Consider the following 10423-nt stretch of genomic DNA (forward strand, 5'->3'; position numbering starts at 1 on the left):
CCACTTGACAGGTCTCTGACTTTCTATACTTCAAGCCTTCCTTCACGTTGCTCTAGCTATTAACTTCCTGAAATCTATGTCATCCCCAGGGAGGTTCTAAACCTCTTCATGGAGCACACTTGATCTTTCATGATGTGACACTTAAAGTATCAGTGGACTGTTACATTCTGTTGACCCATCTTCCAAATACCACATGCCTATCTTCAATTTCCTCTTCTTTCAGACTAAAACCACTCCTTCCTCTATACTTGTTGAGATGTGGCTCTTCATATACTACTCATCTCCAATTGTAGCACATCACTTATTAATAGTTTTCTAACTTTCCCAACTGGGAATAGTACCAATGTTCAGTAAATAGGTAAATACTTGCAAGCCCTGTCTGGGGGCCTTGCCTCTAGTCCTTATGTCCCTGCTTTTGTCTCCAATTTTCTTGCAATCACCCCGAGATGAGGGCATGTCTTTTTGTCTTGAACAATGCCTACCGATTAGTCTTGATGGGTGAATTGAATTGCCTTTCCACAACATTTTATGCCCTATGTGTAAAAGCTTTAATATGAAAAATATTGAGAAATAAGAAACGTGATTTCAATTATGCTAAGAAAAAAAAAGAAAGAAAAATATAGGAGGAAGGAGAAAAGGAAGACAGGAACAAAGGTAAGGAAGGAGAACAGAAGGCGGGAATGGAGAAAGGCAGAATGAGGTCAGTTCAAAGATTTGCCTGTGAAAATGGTCTTCTGTGAATTGTGGATTGAGATCCACCAAATCCAAATATGATACTGATGAATTTTATATATCGAGAATGAGGAAATCACAAATATGGACTAATTTAGATGTAATACAAATAGAAACCAAAAGTTGATTTACTTAGCTTTCTCTACACAATTTCACATCAGGCTGCCATGCTCACAGAAGAGCAAAAATAAACAGTTCTTTGAAGGTGTGATGGTTTTTCTCCAATGCAACAACATGGGAGTAGTATAAGCTTTTCAGTTGCCAAAATGTTTGAATGGTATTGCTTTCTACTTTTCATCTTAAACATTGATTTCATTAGAGAAAATTCACATGATTGCTCTTTAGAAAAAGAATAAAAAACGTTGTTATTTTCTTGATTAGATCACTTTCTGTTGGTCTCATCTATTGAAAGCCTCACAAATCACACCTCATCTGAGGCTGCCTCCCATAAATGGAGAAGGTAGTTGTCTACGTTGTACCCAGTTCTTCCTAGAATACATAGTGGTGGAACAAGATCCTTTGTATAGTCTGAGAATTTTCTACTGTTATCACCACAAGTAGCAGTACAGGCATGGGAGCGTACGTGTATGTGTGTGTGTGCGTGTACATGTGCACAGCATACGTGGTTAAATGTATGTGCTAAGAAAGATAATAATAGGTGTGATCTAGCCGTATCTGTGATCACTGAAGGAAAAGAATTTTCCTACACCCCAAAGAATGCTTACCCTCCTGCTGATTTACATAGATGTGGGCTACAAGGAAATTTGATAAACTAATTCACTAAGATTGGCCCTACCCTAACCTCAGAAGCAACCTCTCAGCACTTTTACTATGTCCTATTCTTCATAAATGAGCATCTGGGTCCATTGGACACTTGGTGGTATGGAACCTGACTCCCAGCAAACAGAATCATGGAAAGCCTCTCAGAATGTGCCTATCACACATAATATCTATTTACTCACCAACTGTCTCCACAGACTCAGTGAACTCCTCAGGTGTTCTGTTGTAAGCTCACTCTCTTAGAAGACCGATTCAAAGCCTTCTCGCCCCTAAAAGGGAGTGATGCTAACTGACCTGACAGTGAATGCATCCTGAACACCAGCCTAGTGGGCCCTTGAAGGCAGTAGATGGACTATTAGGAGTTCATCAAGGGAGACTGACAGACCAGTTGTCAGTTCCTATAGCATGTGGCTATTTAAACACAGAAAGCCAATGATGTGGCTGAAAAGAAAAATGCTAAGGTCTCACCATACGTAACTGAAAACTCAGATTGAACACCTGAAGTTCACTCTGTAGAGGCAACAAAGCTGAGACACGTTCTGGCCTAAGTTCTGTGGAATGTGGTTTTCCTCCACACCTTTCCTTCTTTTTATAGCTTCCCTTAATCCTTGCAGTCAAGATAAATGCTGGTATAACATGGTATGGGTTGAATTCATAAAACTAAAATTATAATACCTGATGTTTATGTTTATATTTCAAGATATTATCACTGCTTTCTTAGTACATTCAACATAAATTTATGTTCCCTTGGCTCAGAGGCCCCAGTCTGACCCCAGGGCTCTTCCCCCCTCATTCACTGGTATGCTTCCCTGCCTCTTTGCCGTCTAGCCACACTTCCTGCCACTTTATGTCATTGCCTTCGTGAAGATTTGCCGTGTAACCACATCAGGTACAATGAAGATTCCTTCCAAATTTGTATCTGTTTTTGTGATTTTTTTCTTCACCCCAGGGTAGTATTTAGCATATAGCATATGATCAATAATTACATATCATAATGTAAACAAAGATGTAAACAAAGAAGTTTATTAATAAAAATTTTGGCCAATCAAAATAATCCTCTGAGAACACATTTATTATCCATCATTCATCACATCCCAAAGCAACAGAGGTTGCTCAGGTGATTTATGTGGTTATTTGTAAGCAAAAGTTTTGATAAGTAAGTATCTGGAAATTTAGTATTAAAATTTGAGGATGGGCAACTCAAATTAATTTTATGCTTAAACAACTACTATGCTAAATTTAGTCTAAGAGGTTTCATCTTTTTTCCAAATGGAAACAAAACATAGTGAATAGGATTTGTGCATTGAATTCTCTAGCTTCTGGCCTGTGGAGTCATTTGAAATTACTTTCGAAAGGCTCTTGTTTTTGTTTCTTTGTTTCTTCTCTGTTTTGTGTGCGTATGACATATAAAAACTTTAAAAGCACAAAAACATTTTGTCTGGAAGTCAAAAGATTAAACTATTGGATGGATTAGCTTTTACTAACAGATTTAAATTAACAGGGAAAGCAATTTTTGCTAAATGTGTTCTAATTCAATGTGAAAAATTATTACCTTTAAATTAAATACTTGCTAATGAGTTCTAGTACTTTACTGTGTTGATCAACCAAAACTATTTAATAACTGAATAAAATATCACTGCTAAATTAGTGAATTTTCCCAAAACTATTTAGTTCACAGAAAATCTTATTCAAACATGAAATATGAAGTTCATAATTTTGATTCTAAGATGTCTTTAAAAATTCCTCTTTAAACAATTCTGTGAATTTTGTTTTCAGATATATACTTTAGTTTCTTCTACTTGAAAACATAAGGACATTTGCTTTAAAAACATCCCACAACTGTAAATTTAAGTTGTTGAAATAAAATATACAAAGTGGATAAACTTATCTGTGATCCACAGAGCCTTTCTTTTCTTTCCTCTCCTCTAGTCTTCCTCTTCCTCAGCCACCTCATCCTCTTCCCCTTTCTTTTTGAAACAAGCTCTCTCTCTGTCATCCCAGCTAAAGGTCAGTGATGTTGTAGCTCTCTGTAACCTCAAACTCTTGGGTTCAAGGGATCTTCCTGCCTCATTCTCCCGAGTAACTGGGACTACATGCACCTGCCACCATGCTTGGCTAATTTTTCTACTTTTTTTTGTAAAGATGGAGTTTTGCTCTTCCTCAGGCTATTCTTGAACTCCTGACTTCAAGCAATCCACACTCCTGCCGCCTTAGCTTCCGAAAGTGCTAGGATTAGAGGTGTAAGCCACTGCACCCGTCCCTTAGAGTCTTTTTAAAACAAAATATTATCTAAAGAGTGGCTATGGATCAGCACTATTCCACTTTCTATGTACATGCTTTCCTTGACCACCACTAGACTGGCTACCCTGTCTATTTTAATCACCTCCTTTAATATCCCCAGTCCCCCTCTTTATCTTCAAAATTAGGTACATTTTGAAAGTCTACAGGCCAAAGACTCCCAATTTACTAAGTATAGCCCTTGGAAAAAAATTATGAATGATGCATTTCAACTTGTCTTATTGGTGAGTTGGAAATTTCAGTTAAATAAATTAAAGAATTGGAATCATGACTCAGCACCTGTAGCTCAAGAGTAGGGCGCTGGCCACATACACCAAGGCTGGCAGGTTGGAACCTGGCCCGGGCCTGCTAAACAACAATGACAACTGCAACAACAACAAAAAAAAATAGGTGGGCACCTGTAGTCCCAGCTACTTGGGAGGCTGAGGCAAGAGGATCTCTTAAGTCCAAGAGTTTGCAGTTGCTGTGACCTGTGACACACAGCACTCTACCAAGGGCAACATAGTAAGACTCCAAAAAAAGAGAGAGAGAGAATAGGAATCATAATATTTGGGGCCTTTCTTTGGTTTCCCGAGGCTACTGGAGCAAATTATCACAAAGTAGGTGGCTTAAAACAACAGAAATTTATTGATTCACAGTTCTGCTGACCAGGAGTATAAAATGAAGGTATCAGCCAGGACTTGCTCCCTCTGGGGGCTCTAAGGAAAGCTTCTTTCAATTTCTGGTGGTTGCCGACTTTTCTGGACTTGGAAAGTACTTCATGCTCTGTTTCTGTCTTGTCATCCCCATCTCCTTTGTGTGTGTTTGTCTTTTCTATTTGTGTCTGATGAGAATGGTTTTCATTGGACTGAGAGCCTATGCAGATGATCTAGAATACTCATACTAAAATCCTTAACTTAATCACAACAGTAAAACTCCTTTTTCCAAATGAGGTAACATTCACAGGTTCCATAGGTTACACATGGACATAGGTTTTTTTGTGATCACCATTCCACCTCTGAATGTATAGATGGGACATTTAGAGTAGTTGGGTAGTATAATAATATGTACATCTCTGCAGTGCTTCAGTGAACTCAGGGCCTTTTACTTGGATCCTCTCAGTGTATGATGTGTTACAGCCCCTCACTTTACAATGAGGCAACAGAAGCTGGAGGAATTACTTCATAGAGGTCACAAAGCTAATTAATCGCTAAGCAAGAGTACAACAAAGTAACTATAAACATTCTTAAACTTTTCGTTTTATTTAACGAAAACAAAATCAACTTGTTTCTGTGGGACTTTTTTTCATATCTGCACATCTGTAGTGATCTTCTTTCTAGAAGATCTACACATCTATAGTGATCTCAGCATTTTGGCAACAGTTACTATTTTCAAAAATTTTGGATTGTGTTAGAAACGAGAAGTCACACCATTCATCCAGATTAGTAATAATAGCCAAGGGAGAATAAGCTCCAACTATGTGCCAGGCATGATGCTTAGCATGGATTACCTCATTTAAATGCACCATATATAGTGATTAAAATTTGGCTTGGCTATTTGACAACTCTCAGTTTGAATTAAACTGAGGTATTTGTTCATAGTGTTAGAGCAGCATGGTGATGGCTTAAGGTAGTTGCTGAAATAACTGAAAAGAGCAAGTAAAGTTTTAGCAAGAAAAAGGAGGTCTATTAACTATCAATGGCTTGTACAGCAAGCCAGGCCCCATCCTAGTGACTGCAGGCCCCATGGTAAGTGCAGCTTGGGGTTTTATACACAACTTTGAGGGGTACCAGCTGCTTTTTGGAAATCCCTCAGGGTCCTAATCAATTCTGTTTCCAAAGCAGCATAGGTCAGCATGATCGCATCTATTTGATCATATCACAAAATCCTGAAGACATTAATCAGCCTCTATCTCAAAGCATCCCACCTGTAAGTCTTTGACTAACCCCGTTCCTGTAACAGTTCAGGTCAGCCTGACCCAAACCTATCTAAAAGGGTTTAACCATATCTGTCATTGCCCTGCTCATGTCTAACTGCCTAACAACAGTTGGCCCTTTGGCAAATCAGTCAAACTTTCTAATTTATATTTTGCTAATCTCAGATTTGGGGGTAACACTAGACCTGCCCCTGCTGGGTTGTCCATTAGTGTCAACTTCACTAGTTATACCTGGAATGTATATTCTTTTGTATAGAAACCACTTTATTTGATACAATTGCCCCATGTAGAACTGAAGCATTTCTCCATTCCTAACATCGTGGGAGGGTGTCTTTATTGTGTATAAGTAGTAGGATGTGTACTAGTTAAATCCTTGCTCACACTTTATACCCCGTTCCTCTCCACCCCATCTTCAGCCTTTCACATAACACTCATTTTCTAACAAGACTACACAAGGAAATAAATTTTGGAAAATGTTTCTTGGAAGTAATGAACAGCTCACAATGCTATCCTGAGGGCATAGAAAAGGGGTTTATCATTCTAGAATGAATGTTTCTTCCAAACCAAGAGTAGCCAAACATACACAAAAACACTTTCTAAAAACCTGCCTACACTCATAACATAATATCCCAAGAACTTGGGAAAGTAAAATCTTTGCTAACATTTCTCCACTATTAGCAAAAGCTGCCAAGACCAAGTCTTGAAAGCTGTGCTGAGTATGCAATTAGTCTTGAGGTTATTGTCTCTTTTGGAAGGACTCTGAAGAACTAACAAATCATGAGTGCTAAGACTCTGTAATGTCTAAATAGAAAGCACATTTTAATTGATTTCCTTTTGTTGAATATTTCACAAGAATACATTTGAAAATTTTCAGTAGATACGCATGTTTTGCTGTTAACATGTTTTGAAAACTGGAAGAAAGGGAAAAAATAACTCATGATAATGGCAGAGTGCATAGCTGTGAGGAAGTCTCCCAAAGGACCCAGTAAAGATCAGCTTGAGAGCTTTATTTTACTGAACATCTTTATTCATGTCTGTGAAAGGGGAACAAACAGCTCACTAATTACCCTCATCAGGGACATGATGCAAACACCTCTGAGGAAGATTATAATAAAAGGGGATATAAATGCTAAAAGCCCAGATGAAAAATAGAGTGAAATGGACCTAAAATATGTGAGCTAATAAAAAAAAAATTCAAGCTCAATATGCATGAAAAAAAAACCCAGAGTCTAGAAAGTGAAGGGAAAAAAGCAACACTGATATTAATATTAAGTGATTATGTGACCATCTAAAAGGAAAAGAGAATGTTCCGATGGTTTTAAATCAAAATTAAAAGTAAATGGATACAATCATGAAAAGAAAATTCGGTCACACTATCATAAAACATTTTCTAGCAGCAAAATCTATTAAAGCATGGAATAATTTCCCTAGAGAGTTAAAATCTATTATTTGATTATCTAAAAATTAGCTTTGACAAAACACTGGGAAATGGCTAGTTTGGAGTTTAATCTATCCTGAATTGGCAGAGAAAGGCACGCAAGATGATCCAATAAGTTGATCCACTGTGTATTTCTAAACTTGTATTAAACATGACTAATCACTTGTTTTGTTCCTATCTCCACTTGCCTCCCAGAATCTGAAACTGGCACATGTATATCTATAATACATTCAGTGTGTTAAATAGTATTTAAACACATTGAATGCATTAAATACTTGCTCCAGCAAAAGCACTTTGTCAGACTCTAAGGTCTCAGACACTCCCATCTCCTCCTGGGAAACACAACTAAACAATGAAAGATGCAGCTAGAATTCCCTCCTACTCACACCACCACTATGATTAACTCCTTGAGTCATGTCTAAACTCCTTACAGCATTTAACAAAGTGCTGCTCTAAAGCTCACATACAGCATGAGCCCCCCTATCACTCTTCCTCAGACACTCAGCACAGCCAGTCTCATCTTCTTTCAGCTCATGGAGTATTCAGTGTCCTCTGATCACTTACACTGTTAACTCTGGAGTACATGTCATTTCCTCCTAAAGATTTTGCTACTTCCACTGCTTACAGAACATGACGTCCTATGGAGAGTTTACACCAAATCCATAGGTATAAATGAGTCACTGGCCTCATAGACTCCTACAGCGCCATGCTTTGATCAAAACGCTTGTCCCTGCCATATGTAATTATCCATCCAATTGTCGCTATCATTCTCCAGACTGAAGTTTATGAGAATATCTACCACTGTTTGGTTTTATACCATTTTATTGCCATTTTATTGCCATTTATACCATTTTATGCCATTTTCTTGCCATTCCTTAGTGTCTGACACATAGAAATTCCTAAGACATTCCCTGAATGTGTATAGATAAACTACTACAACCATAATCCCATGAAACAAACCACTTTGGAAAATTAGTGGCTTTCAAGAATCAATTATGCATGTTTTTATGCCTGCCAGTAAGCTGGAAGTTGGCTAATTAAGCAGCTGGATGTGGCTGAGCTTGGAACCAAGATGCAGATTAAGACTCTACATCATGGGTATTTAATTCTCCTTGGATGGATGAATTCACCAAGACATGTTCTTCTATTTAAAAAATGGCAGAAATGTGAGAAGAGTAACCATAAATGAGCAATGTTGCTAAAAGTCTAGATTTTGAACTGGCACATTCATTTTTACTTGTAGTGTAGTGACCAATGCAAGTCACGTGCAGAATCTAGCATCAGTGCGTCAGGGAAATACAAGTCCACTACTAGTGAGGGAAAGAGTAAAAAGTCATGGGGCAGGCCGGGCGTGATGGCTCACGCCTGTAGTTCCAGCGCTATGGGAGGCCGAGATGGGTGGATCACCTGTGCTATGAGGTTTGAGACCAGCCAAGACCCCACCTGAGCCAAATGAGCCAGAGTGAGACCCCGTCTCTACAACAACAACAGGACAACGAGACAGCCAGACCTTGTGATTCATGCTGCTGTTCAAATGGAATAGGATAAATGCTTTAGCAAATTGTGAATTAACATTATGAACACCGAAGTAAGTCCAATGATTTATTTACCTTGTTTGAATAGCAGATTTTTTTACTCTAACTAGAATATTTGCCCAGTAAGAAAAATAAACTACCTGATGTACTTTATTAAGAATATTTAGTAAATTCGGTATGTCTACATATTAAACAGCTGACTGAAGAGTTACCTGTAGTTCAAAATAGCTTTAAATGATTAACAATGGAATAAAAACTATTAATAATCATTGATGTGTTTCAATCCTTTTTGTTATTTTTTGTTTGTTTGTTTGTTTTGTTTTGTTTTGTTTTGTTTTTGTTTCGGTCCATTTATAACAAAAATCCTACCTGGCATTGAATTACACCTTACCAGAGGCCAGAAAACTTGTTTGCATTTCTACCTTTACCATCCAGAAGGACAGAAAAAGAAAGTAATTTAGATAATTGGTTTACCTTCTTTAAAGTAAGTTGAACCTTTAACCACCAAATTAAATCTCTTTTATGTGGATATATAATATAGTAATAGGTTTCATGTCATTATCAACAGTGTGATTCTGGAGCATTAGAATAAAATTTATCTTGCATGTAGTTCATCCTAAAAATCATAGAGATTGCTTTCGGGATTTCTTTGTAGATGACCACTGGACAAGAGTATGATTTAGTAGAAAGACCGCTGGGTTCTCAGTGGTTCCACTTTAGTCTAAACTTGCCTTGTAACTTGAATAAAGGTTCATTGCATGGCCTTTGCAGGCACAAAACCTGAGACCATCCTTCAAGCGTGTGGCCTGGGTCAAGTCATTCAACTGCTCCAATCCTGCAGAAGATAATAGCCCAATATACCCTTATCGTGAGGATTCAATGGTAACCATGAGGGTTGAAAGGAAGCCTCGTGTTACCTTCATTATTTCTCTGCTAGCACTTAGCAAAGCGCCTGGGTAATAGTATACTTTTAGGTAATGTTCATCGAATATATAAATAAATGGCTGTGAAATCAGCAATTTTTCAGATTTATGGAGAGAGTAGACTTGACCATTTTCCTCAGATTTATGTTAAATTCTTTTAAAGGTTCCTTTTATGTTGACCCTATAATTTATCTTTTAAAGAGAAATGTTTTTGAGAGCAAGGAAGGGCCATACTAATCAGTATAATGGAGAAATAGTTATAAAGTAGACCATTCCAGGCAATCAAAGCATTTGGAAGACCCTACTTCTAGAAGATAAAAATCTTGCCTGTATTCATGCCTTGGTGTCAACTCAAATTAATGGGTCCCAAATTTCACTAGCCTTGTCTCTGAAAATGCTTACTAACAACTTACATGTTCACTATTCACAGCCAGTTTTGTTCTTTCTGTGCTTTAAATCTCAGAAACTCCTACAGAAAAAACCTTTTAAGTTTTCTGTACCACATGACTGTTAGAGGCTGCATTGTATGCTCCCAAAGTGACTTGTTGAATTCCTAACCCCGGGACCTCAGAATGCATTTGGAGCAAGAGTTTTGAAAGAGGCAATTAATGCAACATGAGACAATATGGGTGGGCCCTAATCCACCCTTACACAAAGTTGAGGTTGGACGAGGAACACACACAGAGTAGAGACTATCTGAAGACACTGAGGAAAGACGCCAGGCAAAAACCTAGGAAAGAGGCCTGACAAGCCAGTAAACCTACTGACCCTTGGATCTCAGACTTCTGGCTTCTAGGACCCA

Source organism: Otolemur garnettii, unplaced genomic scaffold (genome assembly GCF_000181295.1).
Source record: "Otolemur garnettii isolate 467f Iridium unplaced genomic scaffold, OtoGar3 scaffold00009, whole genome shotgun sequence".
Taxonomy (NCBI): Eukaryota; Metazoa; Chordata; class Mammalia; order Primates; family Galagidae; genus Otolemur; species Otolemur garnettii.